The sequence below is a fragment of the Wolffia australiana genome, chromosome 20, assembly GCF_029677425.1.
Source record: "Wolffia australiana isolate 7733 chromosome 20, ASM2967742v1".
NCBI lineage: Eukaryota > Viridiplantae > Streptophyta > Magnoliopsida > Alismatales > Araceae > Wolffia > Wolffia australiana.
In genome coordinates this window covers 5,670,124-5,684,485 of record NC_135854.1, presented here as the reverse complement: position 1 = coordinate 5,684,485, position 14,362 = coordinate 5,670,124, and positions in this window count along the sequence as shown.

Genomic DNA, 14,362 nt, shown 5'->3' with positions numbered 1-14,362 from the left:
TATTTATATACATCCACCCATCTCTCTTGCTCTTTTATATGTCTCTATCTCTTTATATACATCCATCTATCTCTATAGAGCTGTTGGATGTGGACGGATGACGATCTTGGACGAACGGAATGGGACTGAACGGACTTCCGTTCAATTATCTGTTCTGGGCACTTTGATTCGTCCGATTCATTATTCGTCCGGGTTTTGGCATCGTCACTGTTGTGGAAGGGAAGAGGAAGATAATGACATGCACATAACTGAGTACATAGGTGGGTATGTATACCCTAAGAGAGAGAAGGATAGATGGGCTAATGGGCTTATAGAATAGGGCCCATTAGCCCATAGTAGCTAGTCTCTCACTAACACCCCCCCGCAAGCGAAGTATGGATATCTTCCATGCCGAGCTTGGAGACGGCACGTTGAAGAAGTGGGCGGGAGATGCCCTTAGTGAGGACGTCCGCTGCCTGGTCGGCGGAGGCAACAAAATCAAGGTCAAAGATCCCTTCATCGACTCGCTCCTTGAAGAAGTAGCGGTTGCGCTCCATGTGCTTGATACATCCCTGTTTTCCAGGGTTCTTGGCCAACGCGATCGTCGATTTGTTGTCGCAGTAGAAGTGAATCGGGCCAGCGTACTCCACGCGGAGATCGTGAAGGATGCCATAGATCCACTGGCCCTCGGAGGCCCCATCGGCGAGTGCGCGGTACTCAGCTTCGGCACTAGAACGGGACACTTTGTCCTGCTTGCTGCTTTTCCAGCTGACAAGACTGCCAAAAACAAACGTGCAGTAGCCCGTGGTAGACCGATGATCCACAACGGAACCGGCGAAGTCAGCATCAGTGTATACTTTGACGGTCCGGTCAGTACTGCGAGGGAAGAGTAGGCCCTTGCCGGGGCAGCCCTTCAGGTACGCAAGAACCCGGTGGGCGGCCTGACGGTGAACCTCCCGGGGAGAATGCATAAACTGACTGAGCAAGTTGACAGCGAAGGCGATGTCAGGTCGAGTGTGCGTCAAGTAGAGGAGTTTCCCCACCAGTTGCTGATACCGGTGGGAATTCGTCAGTGGTGAATCCTCCCCTTTGCCCAACTTGACGATGGGATCAATGGGAGTGCTCACCGGCGCACAATCGGTCATCCCAGTCAGTGCTAGTAAGTCGACGGTGTATTTCTGGTGTGAGACGAAGATCCCACGAGGAGAGTAGGCCACCTCGAGACCAAGGAAGTAGCGAAGAAGGCCGAGGGCCTTGATCTCAAACTCCTTAGCCAAGGCGGCGCTCAGGCGGACAGCTTCAGCAGCATCAGACCCCGTGATGAGGATGTCGTCGACGTACACGGCAAGAATGGAGATCCCGGTCGGGCTGTGACGGAAGAAGAGGGAGGCATCTCCATTACTCTGAGTATACCCTTCGGTCTTCAGAACGGAGGAGAACCGCCCAAACCACATGCGCAGAGACTGCTTGAGTCCATAGATAGACTTCCGCAGCGCACACGTGGACCGGGGCCGAGAATAGCCCGGCGGCTGCTGCATGTACACCTCTTCCGTCAGATCGCCATGCAAGAAGGCATTCTTGACGTCAAACTGACGGATGGTCCAGTGGAAATGGGCCACAAGCGCCAAAAGAAGACGGACAGTCTCCATCTTCGCCACTGGTGAGAACGTCTCGAAGTAGTTTACGCCATAGGACTGAGTGAACCCCCGAGCCACAAGCCGAGACTTGAGGCGTTCGAGAGTCCCGTCCGCATGATGCTTCTTGGCGTGGATCCACTTGCAGTCCACAACCCTCTTGCCAGGGGGAAGTGGAACGATGTCCCACCTGTGGTTCTTGAGGAGAGACTGCATCTCCTCATCCATCGCCGCTTTCCAAGAAGGAGAGGCGAGAGCATCGGCTAAGCGACGAGGAACGGGATCGGACTCAATGCGGGAAAGAAATAACCGGTAGGGAGGACTCAACCGGTCAAAGGAGATAAAATGAGAGAGAGGGTATAGGGAGGCCTTAGTGCACTGACGGACCCCTTTCCGTAGAGCAATAGGCCATCCCAACTGATCGTCACCATCGACAGAAGGAGGAGCGGAAGCAAGGGGGAACTCCCCGGGAGGAGCAGGAGACGACACACCGGATGAGGAGTGTATGTCGGCGGTAGGAGGGGAAGATGAGTTGGATGGAGACGAGGGCTGGTCACGAACAGGTGACAAGGGCGACTCACTGGGAGGGGACGAGGATGGTGAACCCGAGACCAATGGGAGAGGAGTTGCCAAGGGGGGAGGGGCAGGAAACGAAGACGAAGTGGAAGACACGTCCAAGGACCCCGCAGGGGGAACTGAGGAAGAGGAGGCAAGGGGAGAGAGATCATGGAGGGAGGAGGGTGGTGTGGTGGTGGTAGACTCCACGGTCAGACGGGGCCCCAAGGGGGGGGCCGAAGGAGCCTCATCCAGCGGAAGGCGTGATGAGGTAGAACAGTCCCCAAAGTAGGGTTCATGCTCAGCAAAGGTGACGTTTGCCGAGATGAAGAAACGCCGAGAGGGCGGATGGTAACACCGATACCCTTTTTGGAGGGAAGAGTAACCCACGAACACGCACCTGAGGGCGCGAGCATCAAGCTTTGTGCGTGTCGGAGAAGAGTCATGGACGTAGGCCGTGCAGCCGAAGATACGAGGCAAGAGCCCCGTCCTCGGGAAGCGTCGGGAAGGCGCAGTCATCCGGTCCAAGGGGCTGGAGAACTCCAGGAGCGGGGTGGGGATACGGTTAACGAGATGAGTACTCGTCAAAACCGCATCGCCCCAAAAACGCCTAGGCGCCTTCGAGTCCAACAGCAACGTGCGCACTGTCGAGGTAACATAGCCGATCCGCCGCTCAGCCATGCCATTCTGCTTGGGGGTGGCCACACAGGAGGACTCGTGGAGAATGCCCCGGTCGGCAAAGAAAGAGTCGAGGTCAGTGTTGAAGAAGTCCCGAGCATTGTCGGACCTAAAACGCTGGATGTCGCGACCGAACTGCGTCTGGAGCATGGTGCAAAAATGTCGAACATTCTGCGCAACCTCCGACTTTGCAGTCAGAAGGTAAACCCACGTATAGCCGGTAGCTTCGCCCACAAAGAGTAGGAAGTAGCGGTGCCCCTTCAGACTGGGCTGTGGGGCCGGCCCCCATACATCACTGCGGACGTAGAACAGCGGGGTCGTAGTGTGAGACGGAGAGGAAGAAAAAGAGGATCTACGATGCTTGGCCAACTGACAAGCTTCACAAATCACAGTCTTGAGGTCCACGCCCAAACATAACGACGGAAACAAACACTGTAAAGTAGAGAAAGGGGGGTGTCCAAGGCGCTGATGCTCCATCAGAAGACGACCCCGACACTGCTCAGCCGCAGAGAGTAGAGTTCGGTGCACCATGAAGCACTGGGAGCGGCCTCCGCCATCCAGCAGCAGCAGTCCATTCTCCCGCCTAATCGGTGTAGTCGGGCCCACCTTGTCAGACAGAAACATACCGTCAGGCCTGAGGTGGAATGAATAGGAGACGGCATCAACTAAACGCTGTGGAGACATAAGAACTGCCCGCAGGTCGGGAACATGCAGGACGTTGTGGACCACACCAAGACCGTCCACATAGACTGCCCCGATGCCAGCCACACGAAGACGTCCACCCCCGTGAGAACAGTGCGACCACCCGATGCCGCTCGTAGGACACAAACCGGCATTACTCGGGGTCATATGTTCGGTGGCCCCGAGTCAAGGGCCCAAGTAGTATCGGAGACGACATGAGAGTGAAAATCCGTATAACCACGGTACCATTCATCTGGAAGGGAAGGAGTGGAAGACGCACCAAAACCACCGGCAAGCCGTGGATGGATTCTGCAGGGCTGCCATCTGGTCACGGTCGGGCCAAATCTGCTCGGAGCTGATCCATGGTCACTAAGGAGGCGCTGGCGGAGGATGAGTCGATCGGGCCACCATGGCCTTGCCGTCGGCGGCCTCTTTCTTCTTTCTCCAATCATTCAGCGCTTCTTGCACTTGTTCTTCCCGTGGCCCGGTTTGCGCGACATGAGCAAAGCGCCGTCCCAGCTGGTGGAGCAGCGGATGTGGGCGTAGGGAGGATCGCCGGGGCTTGCCGCCGAAAGAAAGTGCAGACGCGGTGGGGGCGAAAGCGCGGTCGACTCGCCGAGGACGGAGGAGGGAGTCCCATGGAGGAGAAAGTGACTTTCCTCCTCTTGGAGCTCCTTCACCAATTCCTCAAGAGCAGGTGGACCTTATTTGCGGTGCAAAGCACGACGACGGATGTCATCATACTCGCGTTCAGGCCGCTGAGGAAGCCCATGATCCGCAGGAGGAGCACATTCTGGTACGCCTTCGATGTCGGGTCGTCGGGTGGAAGATAATAGTCCACCTCATCCCACATCTTCTTGTGGGCAAGTGCATATTCAGAGATGGTCAGCGCCCTCGACGGAGATTGCTGGCCTGACATGCAAGAGCATGGGCGCGCTGCAGGCTGGAGCGGCGCGCGCGCACGCACGGGCGGCGGCCAAGCGCGCTATGCCGCGTTTGCAGCGCTGCGCGTGGTGGCGGGAGGCTGCGCGCGCGGCGCAAGCGGCGCGTGCGGTGGCGCTGCGTTAGGGCCGTGGCGCGCGGCGCGCTGGCGGCGCGTATGCGCGCCGCGCTGGAGCTGCGCAGCGCGCGGCGGCGGCGCGTGCGCAGCGCCGCGTTAGCTGTGGCGCGCGCGGGCGTGCGCTGGCGCGGCGCGGCGCGGCGGCCGCGGGCCGCGCGCGGCGCGCGGCGGCGCGGCCGCGGCGCGGCGCCGACGGCTGGAGCGCGCGCGGCGCGCTGCGCGCTGGACGCGGCGCGCGCGGCGGCTGCGGGCGTGGCGCGGCGCGAGCCGCGGCTGCGGCGCGGCGCGCGGCGCGCAGCGCGCTGGCGCGCGCGCTGCGCCGCGCGCGCGGCGCGCGGCGCGCTGCGCGCTGCGCGCGCGTCGCGCGCCGCGGCGCCGCGAGCAGCGTGCGCGCACTGCGGCCGCGCTGCAAGAGCGGCGCGGCGATGTGCGGCGATGTCAAACCCTAGGTGAGGAGCTCCTGGGCTGATACCATGTTGTGGAAGGGAAGAGGAAGATAATGACATGCACATAACTGAGTACATAGGTGGGTATGTATACCCTAAGAGAGAGAAGGATAGATGGGCTAATGGGCTTATAGAATAAGGCCCATTAGCCCATAGTAGCTAGTCTCTCACTAACAGTCACAAGTCCACCATCAGTCCCATTCCATCATTCATCCATGGCAGAAAATGGAACAAATAACGGACGTATGGGTGACAGAACGGGGGCCTTTTTATAAAAATATTACTAGAAAGTAGACATTTATGATCAATGGACCTCTGGTCTTGTTGTTCTCAGGCAAGATGATTAATGGACTTCTGGTCTCGTTGTTCTCGGCCAAGATGATCAATGGACTTCTGGTCTTGTTGTTCTTGGGCAAGATGATCAATGGACTCCTAAGATTAAGAGAAGAGACTCAATACCGTGTGTAAGATCATATGTTATTAAAGATTAGATCACTTAACAACACAAAAACACTATCGTGGAATTCGAGAGAATGATTTTGAAAGAAGCAACAAAATTTTTAGCATGCATATGATGGCGAGGATGCCAACACATCACTGTCGAACGCGTCGCCACGGTCAACCACAGTCAACACGCCTGCTATGGACCAAACATCGAATTCAACCGAAGTCAACCCGCCACAGTCAACTGAAGTCAACACCAAAGTCAACATGTTGCAACCGTCGACAAGCACGTCTCCACCCGTGCACGTCCCTACGTGCGTCATGACACGATGCCAGAGGCAGATCCACAACTACCCTTTGGCATGACACGGCGCACATCTTTAATTTCTCGTCTCTAATTTCTCGTCATTTTCTCTTTCCTCCAAGGCTATATATAGGCCATTGTTTTCAAGAAACATTAGGCAGTCATAATTCAAGAATCGAGTTTTTGTTTAACTCTTCTTGGAGGACTGCCTAGCCTCCCCTATACTTCTTCTTACCCTAGTGCCGCCGCCGCCGCCATCATCGTCGCTGCCGGCCATCCACTTGATCGTCTCCTCCACCCTCTTCGTCCCTTCTCTCTCTCCCTCTCTCTCCCCTTCACCCTCCTGGGTTACCCTAGAACGTCCAAGGTCGCCCATCAAGGTCCGCCCAAGGTCGCCTCAGGCCGCCCACGCAGGGCTGCCCAAGGCCGCCCAGAGCTGCCCATCAAGGGCCGCCCAAGGTTGCCTCAGGCCGCCCACGCAAGGCTGCCCAAGGTCACCCAGAGCCGCCCATCAAGAGCTGCCCAGAGTTGCCTCAGGCCGCCCACGCAGGGCTGCCCAAAGCCGCCCATCAAGGCCCGCCTAGGGTTGCCGCAGGCCGCCCACGCAGGGCTGCCCAAGGCCGCACAGAGCCGCCCAGCACGGCCCGCCCCAGGCCGCCCACGCAGGGCCACCCAAGGCCGCCCACAGCCACCCATCAAGGCCGTCTAGGGCCGCCTCAAACTGCCCACGCAGGGCCGCCCAAGGCTGCCTAGAGCCACCATCTAGGGCTGCCCCAGGGCCGCCCCTGGCCACCCACGCAGGGCCGCCCAAGGCCGCCCTATGAGGGCCGCCCAAGGCCATCCCCAGGCCGCCGCCTAGAGCGCCCCAGGCTGCCGGTCAGCGCCGCGCCCACTTGTGCCCCGATGTCAGTCGTCGTCGACGCCGTCCAACGCTTCGCGCGCGCGGGTATTCTCCTACGCTTGACTCTACGACAAAGACAACTACACAATACCAGGGCCGTTCAACGCCCGGAACGTCCAGATCTTGTCGTCCAGTGGATCTCTCAATGCCCGGACTCGCCCAGCCTCGTCACGATCAGAATTTCCCGCATCCTCTTCACGCACCACAGTGCCAAGGTACGCCTGAACTCTTTGGTGTCGAAGTGTTCCCCGCTCAGTATTTTCTCGAGAAGTTTCCACCGCCGTCAGAATTAGATTTGGTTTGGGATTTTCTACTTTTCTCTCTCTCTTTCTCGAGTGTATCCTCGCGACGTGGATTCGGATATTGATTTCGGTGCTTAGGCATCGTCGCGGTGGGGGAAGACAGTACTCTCGCCCTCGATAAGGGTCGGAGCTGCACCGCCAGATTTTCATCGGTTTTAAATTCTGAATTCGATCGTGTGATTTTCTGTGACTGTTTTATTCCTCTTCGTCCCTCTACTCGTAGTTTGCCCTGGCAACCCAATCGTCCATTCCTTCGTCATCCACTCCCTAGTCAATCACTCCATAGTCGTCCTACGTCAGCATATCTATAAAAAACTTCACAAATTAGCAGAACTAGAAGTGCATAATTTTACGGTGAACATAAGTGTGATGTACAGTGTAATTTTTCCAACTATAGATTGAAAAAGCGTCGTCGACAAAGAGGTGAGTGAGCAGCGAGTAGAAACACCAACGTGTGCTGCCGGTCCCCGGCGACAACATAATCCATCTGAAATAGACACCCTCGGTGGTGCAGTGGCCCAGCTCGGTGGCGTAGAACAGCGTGTCGAGCTCCACAGGCCCTCGTCCATAGACCACCGCATAGGGCCCTCATCCGTAGCTCCTCTGCCACTGCCAGCCACCTGGCCCGGCCCAGTAGCTCCACGGCCACGAAGTGCCGCCGCCCCTCCTCCACCAGCCCGCCTTGGTGGTAGGGAACGGCACGTCCCGGGACATGACCTCCGTGACGTGATGGGATGGATGACGACCCATGACAAAATATTCGTCACGTCACCGTCTCATCACGCGTCTGAGGAAGTTTAAAATTTTCGTCACGTTCCCGTCACACTTCACAGGTTCCTCGTTCTGTCACGTCACCATCACCGTGACGCCATCCCCCTCATCGGTGACGGAAATAATAATATTTATTTTTATTATGTTAATAAACATAGTCGAAGCATAATATTATTTATTTTACTATGTTATTATTTATGATATTTGTTTTTCTATGTTAATCCGTCCCGGCCGTCATCCTTGACGGATCTGTCGTCATGTCACGCGTCCAGGGTATCCCGTCACCGTCACGTCACCGTCACGTACAGCCCGTCACGCGTCACCATCACCGTCACGCCCCATGCATTCCGTCACCGTCACCATCACGTCATCCGTCACGTGTCCGTCACAGTGACGTGTGATGTGACGGATGATGTTTGCCGATCCCTACTTGGTTGAAGAGCACTGCCATGAAGCTCATCTCGTTCGGCAGGCAGTGATGTGGTTCATCCATCGTACAGCTCTATATCTCTCTTGCTCTTTTATCTGTCATCTCTCTCTCTCTAGCGTGTCTGGGGAAGGGATATCTCTCTGTCTGTTGTAAATTTATGGCAGAGAGATAAAGAGATAAGGATATCTCTCCATCCATCTATTTTCCATCTCTCTCTCTATCCATCTATCTCTCTATATATCCATCTATCCCTCTTGCTCATTTATCTGTCGTATCTCTCTCTGTATACATCCATCCATCTCTCTTGCTCTTTTATTTGTCATATCTCTCTCTATATACATCCATCCATCCCTCTTGCTCTTTTATCTGTCGTATCTCTCTATGTATACATCCATCCATCTCTCTTGCTCTTTTATCTGTCGTCTCTCTATATATATCCATCCATCTCTCTTCCTCTTTTATCTGTCGTGTTTCTCTCTTTATATACATCTATCCATCTCTCTTGCTCTTTTATCTGTCGTCTCTCTCTATATATACATCCATCTATCTCTCTTGCTCTTTTTTTCTGTCGTCTCTCTCTATAAATACATCCATCTATCTCTCTTGCTCTTTTTTCTGTCGTCTCTCTCTCGTTCCATCTCTCGATCTCGACTGCTCTTTCCAACTATTATCCATTATCAATTTATAACAAAGAAATAAAGAAATAAGGATATCCCTCCACCTGTCTATTTCCCATTTCTCTCTTCTTCCCTCTCTCTCAATATCCATCTACCTCGCTTGCTCCTGTTAACTGTCGTGTCTCTCTCTATCTCCCTCCTTCCCTCTCTTGACCTCGCTTGCTGTTTCTATGATTTTGTCTATCATCTCTCTCTCTCTCTCTCTCTCTTCTCCACTCTATTGATCTCTTTCTATTTATCATCTTTCTCTCCGCCGATCTCTCTACATCTCGATTGCTCTTTCCACCTGCCATCTCTCTCTCAACTTCCCTTTCTCTATGTATCCATCTATCTCGCTTGCTCTTTATACTTATGATCTCTCTCTCCTCAGATCTCTCTACACCTCAATTTCTATCTGACATCTCTCTCTCTCTCCTTCCCTCACTTTATATATACATTTATCTCGCTTGTTATTTCTATCTATCATATATTTCTCTCCGCTGCTCTATCTCTTTATTTCCCTCTCTATATTTATATATCTATCTCGCTTGTTCTTTCTATCACCCATTCTCTCTCTCTCTCCTCCGATATCTCTATATCTGTATATATCGCTCTATTTATCATATCTTTCTGTCTGCCATCTCTCTATTTCCCTCTGTATTTATATATCTATCTCACTTGTTTTTCTATCTGCCATATCTGTATCTCTCCTCCGATCTCTTGATATCTCTATCTCTTTTGCTCTTTATATCTGCCATCTCACTCTTCCCTTCCCTCTTTCACAATATCCCTCTATCTCGCTTGTTCTCGATATCTCTATCTCGCTTGTTCTTTGTATCTATCTCTCCTCCGCTCTCTCTACCTCTATCTCTATCTATCTCTCTTGCTCCCTCTGTCTGTCATCTTTCTCTCCTCTCTTTCTATTTATATTTATTTAATGTATATCTCCAAAGCCTGCTCTTTCTATCTCTTTCTATATTTATATATCTCTTGCTCTCTTTCTCTCTCTTTCTCTTTGAATAGAGATAAGACATTCAGTGAGAGGGGTTAAAACTTTTTTAATTCGACTAGACTATAAATTAAAATTGGAAAGATAAAGTCAACGCTATTACAATTATCCCACACGCCGACTGATTTTGACTTGGTCTATTTATACAAAATCCTCAGTCAATGCCACAATATTTCCAACGTTAACCTATTTAATACCCCGGAAAATATAATAATGGCAGACGATCAACATGTTCATTCGTGATTACTTTTGACTTTGCTTCCCCTTCATAGACCCTTTTGGTCAAGAAAAGTAATGTTATAACGTGAACTGGTCTTTTTGCTTCCCCTCCATGTCTTTTTGTTGAATAAAGTGGTCAAATCAATATGAATTTGGTTACAATATGAGAGTAAAGCCAGAACACTAAGACTTACAGTAGCCCCTATCTTCTTAAATAGTTTTTAGTCTTCAATGTGAGAGGACTGATAGTAATATTTATTTGAATTAAAATTCTAAAAAGTCCCATAAAGCCAATCCACGTATGAAAAATGATGTTTTTGCCTGCACTAAAGATCCTATAACATCAAATTAGGGTTTTTGTTGCATGCATGAATTAATGGCTAGTTGGGATATCTTGATAATATACCATCAAATTATTGAGATAAAAAGCACGCAGTCCACTTTGACATACAAATTCCAACATGCATTATTAAACAAGGCTATTAAAAGATGATGGCGTCATTATTTTAGATTGGTTATTTAAGATGACAGCTCAAGTAGATGTCCAACATCCAATGTGTGGTTTATAAACTTTCCAAGTTTGGGGTTCAATTATATCCTTGCTCGATCAATAAATAAAGGTTCACCTTGCTTAATTGATTTAAAAATAATGAATGCAATAGTAAGTAGAAGACAAGTTTTAATTAATTGGATGTTTTGTTTTTGGTACTAATTTTGCCAAATTTGTAGACCAATTTCGGCTAAGATATGCCACTTCCACTTAAGGTTTCTTTTCACCCAGGTTTGTAGGTGGTAGGTGATAACCTCAAAATTGGTATTTAAGAGATTATTCAATAAAAATATAAACATGTACTATGTAATCTTAGCTAGTAATGAGTATGGATTGTCTCCACAAGGAACACAGATTAAGGATTTAATATTCTTTCTAAAGTGATTATTGAGAAGAGAAGAGATACATATAAATACGAGATCAAGTGATGAGAAACTACTAGGCGAGATAGTGGTATCAAGTTTCAGAAGAGTATCTAGTAGATAGTGATAATTCGGGTTTGGAGAAGGTTGAGTGAATGAGAGAATGAAATAACATTGACATGAAGAGTGACAGGAACAAGGCAGATACAAGTTAAATCCGATAATTGATGAGTAAATTAATGATAAGACGATGATGTGAAGGTGGTAAGATGTGATTTGGAGATGTATGGAGGTGATGTAATGACGAGATGTGGAAGTGAAACCGAACTAAGCTACCGACGATGTCGAGAAAGAACAATTTAAGATGAAGATGCTTACTAAATATTCTTACTTTCTTCCAAGATCACTGCAATTTGTGAGTGCATGAAAGCTCCCCCTCTTCTTTGTTGCTTCTTCCCACACACCAAGGACACCAAGGACACCAAGAACACTCTTGATGGATCTCAAACATTCACTATCTTTCAATCAACCCACATGAGTAGGAAGCAAGTTTAAGGATCATTTTTACAATGATCCACACTCTATTTATATATTAGAGGGTATGGATAGAAAGGAGGAGAAGACAAAACATCCCGAGAAATTTCAGCTCAATGACACCTCTGGATTATCAGATATCTCATTTGGAATTTGGAGCAATCCTAGCCATCCATTTTTTCTGTCTCCTCATCATCAGCGCTGACACTTCCTATTTTTCCGTTTTCAGTTAAATAGTCCAATCGTCAAATAATTTAATGATTGTGTGATCACCTCGTCTTTTGCGATCACACATTTAGAAATCACCACGTGTACTTGTAAGAGAAAGGGACAAAAATCAACTTTAAATCTTGTTTTGAATATTGTGATGTGGTAGCACGTTATCGTGTGTCACGTCACAATATTCCTTTTTTTCCTTGACTGACCCAACGACACGTGTAATTCGTGACAAAGAAAAGGGGAAGATTATTTCTTTATTGCTTGACATGGCACATGTTTCTGCATGTTGCGTCAGCATTCTCTTCCCTTTTTAATCATTTGCAGCGGTGCATGTGCGCGCCGCCACGTATACAGCTGTAGCTTTTGACTTTTATCTTTTGTTTTTTATTATTTATTTTTCTCGGTTTACGAATCACATTTATTACAAATTTAAATTCTCTTTCTTTTTCATTGGTCCACATTGCCTCCTACGAAAAGGTGCATTAGATGTCAGCTAATGATTGGAGCATTATGGCATCATGATTTGCCATGCCATACATTCGCCTTTTTGCAATGATGATCTCCTGTCAGAAATGATATCATTAATGCATACTAGAAGTAAGGCTGATAAACTAAAAATAAGAGTAAAATTTATGTCATTGTGAATTTTGAGTTTAATCAATAATATTTATAAACCTTTACTCATGAATAATTTATCCAGATAGCAATGAACATTGGTCGTCTCCACAGGGAACTTATCTAATGGAAATAGCTCTCTTTATAGGGTGAATTCTAGACAATGACAAGGATTACATATATTGTACAAGATAATGATTAGACGGAGATAGAGATCACGATAGGGGTAGTAGTAATTTAGGAAGACGGTATGAGTAATATACTAGTTATGGATGGTGATTAAGAGAGTAGGAATTAGAGCTTAGGATTGAGGAAAATGTGAACAGTGATGGTGAGACAAGATGAGAATTAATGATAAGAAGTAGTTGATTTAGGGTTTAATAATTTTATGTTTATTTAAATATGCTTTAATAGAAAACAGGATGAAGATAATAGTGTGGTGTATGGTGATGGTGGTAGTGAAATGGGAGTAGAGTGAGGAGTGAAATGGTGAAGATAGTGATTTATGTTTTCTTAGGCAAAAGGAGAGTGAGAGAGAGAGAGAGTGATAGAGAGTGGGAGAGAGAACGAGAGGGAGTGATGCAGGACGTTGTCGGGACGTCATCCGAATCGACACTGAATGCAAAGAAGCGGTGCCGATAATAGATGGGGGTAAACGGACTACGGCGAAGCGTCGTCCGGCGGTGTATGCAAACGAGTGAATGACAATGAAATGCAAAGAGGTAAACTGTGGTACGTGCAAAGTGTCGACTCGTGGGAAAATTCCAACGCTGGGAATCGACAGAGTCGCTCGGGGAGGTAGGGTAGACCCTCTGACCCTCGTCCAAGAAGACGAAGATGACTATGGCGCCGAACAGGGAGACCCTACTAGGCGGTGCTATCACTGGACGGGTGAACCCGACTCATACCAAACAGGTAAGACACTCTAGTTTTTGACGTGATTCACTCAACCTATCTCGCTCACCTACGTCTAACTCGAGCGGGGTGGAAGCAACCGAAAATGCATTGTAAGAAATAAGAGACGAGGACGGAGCGACGTACCTCGTCAACGTCCAGGGAACGATCGTCTTAGTCTCGTGCGTAGGTTGGGTGCAGCGTCGTCGGAGGCGACGGTGCTGAGGCGCATGGTGAATTCCACAGGCCAGAGAGGGGCGACGAATGGGTGGTGCCGGCGGCGGGCAGCGGGCAGCCACAGCGGACTGCACAGTGCACGTGTGCGGTTGGCAATGGACGCACATCACAAGTAGAATGGTGGTGGTGACTGATAACACCCTAATTATGGTCTTTAAACAAGGATATCGGTTAATGTCGGTACCGGATACTGTAGGTAGAGGGACGCGACGGATACCGGATGCTGGATATCGGTTTTCGATATCCGGATATCGGAACCGGTATCCGGATATCGAAACCGGTAACGACAGTAAAAAATATAATTTACATATCAATCTATGACTTATGTACATTAGCATCGAATGATTTTATTCTATTTTCAATCTCAGTTAATATATAGAGTGCAAAATTTTTATTTTCTCCCATATTGGATAACAGGATTTGAAGTTTAATGTAAACTCAGAATCTCGTTATCCCACATGGAAGAAATTATAAATCTTTCTTTGTATATATTAAATGAATTTGACAATACATTAAATGGTAAAATTATATTTTAATCTATACTCGCTATATTTAATGGCCCTTATATTGGTTCATTATTTAACATAATATCACAATGTCCAATAAATAGAAGTGAAAAGTTCTATTTTCTTCCATATGGGATAAAGGGATTCAGAGTTTAACACCAAACCCGAATCCTGTTATCCCATATGGAAAAAATTGATAATATTTGGCTGTATATATTAAACGAGATGTACAATCAATCAGAAAGCTCTCTTGTCACTCTCTTGCCCACGTTAAACCATTCTAATCGCTGAATATTTATCAGTTAAAAATATTTTTGAGTATCCTTTTGATGTGGATATCAAAAACCGATACCCACACCCGATATCCGATGTCGTC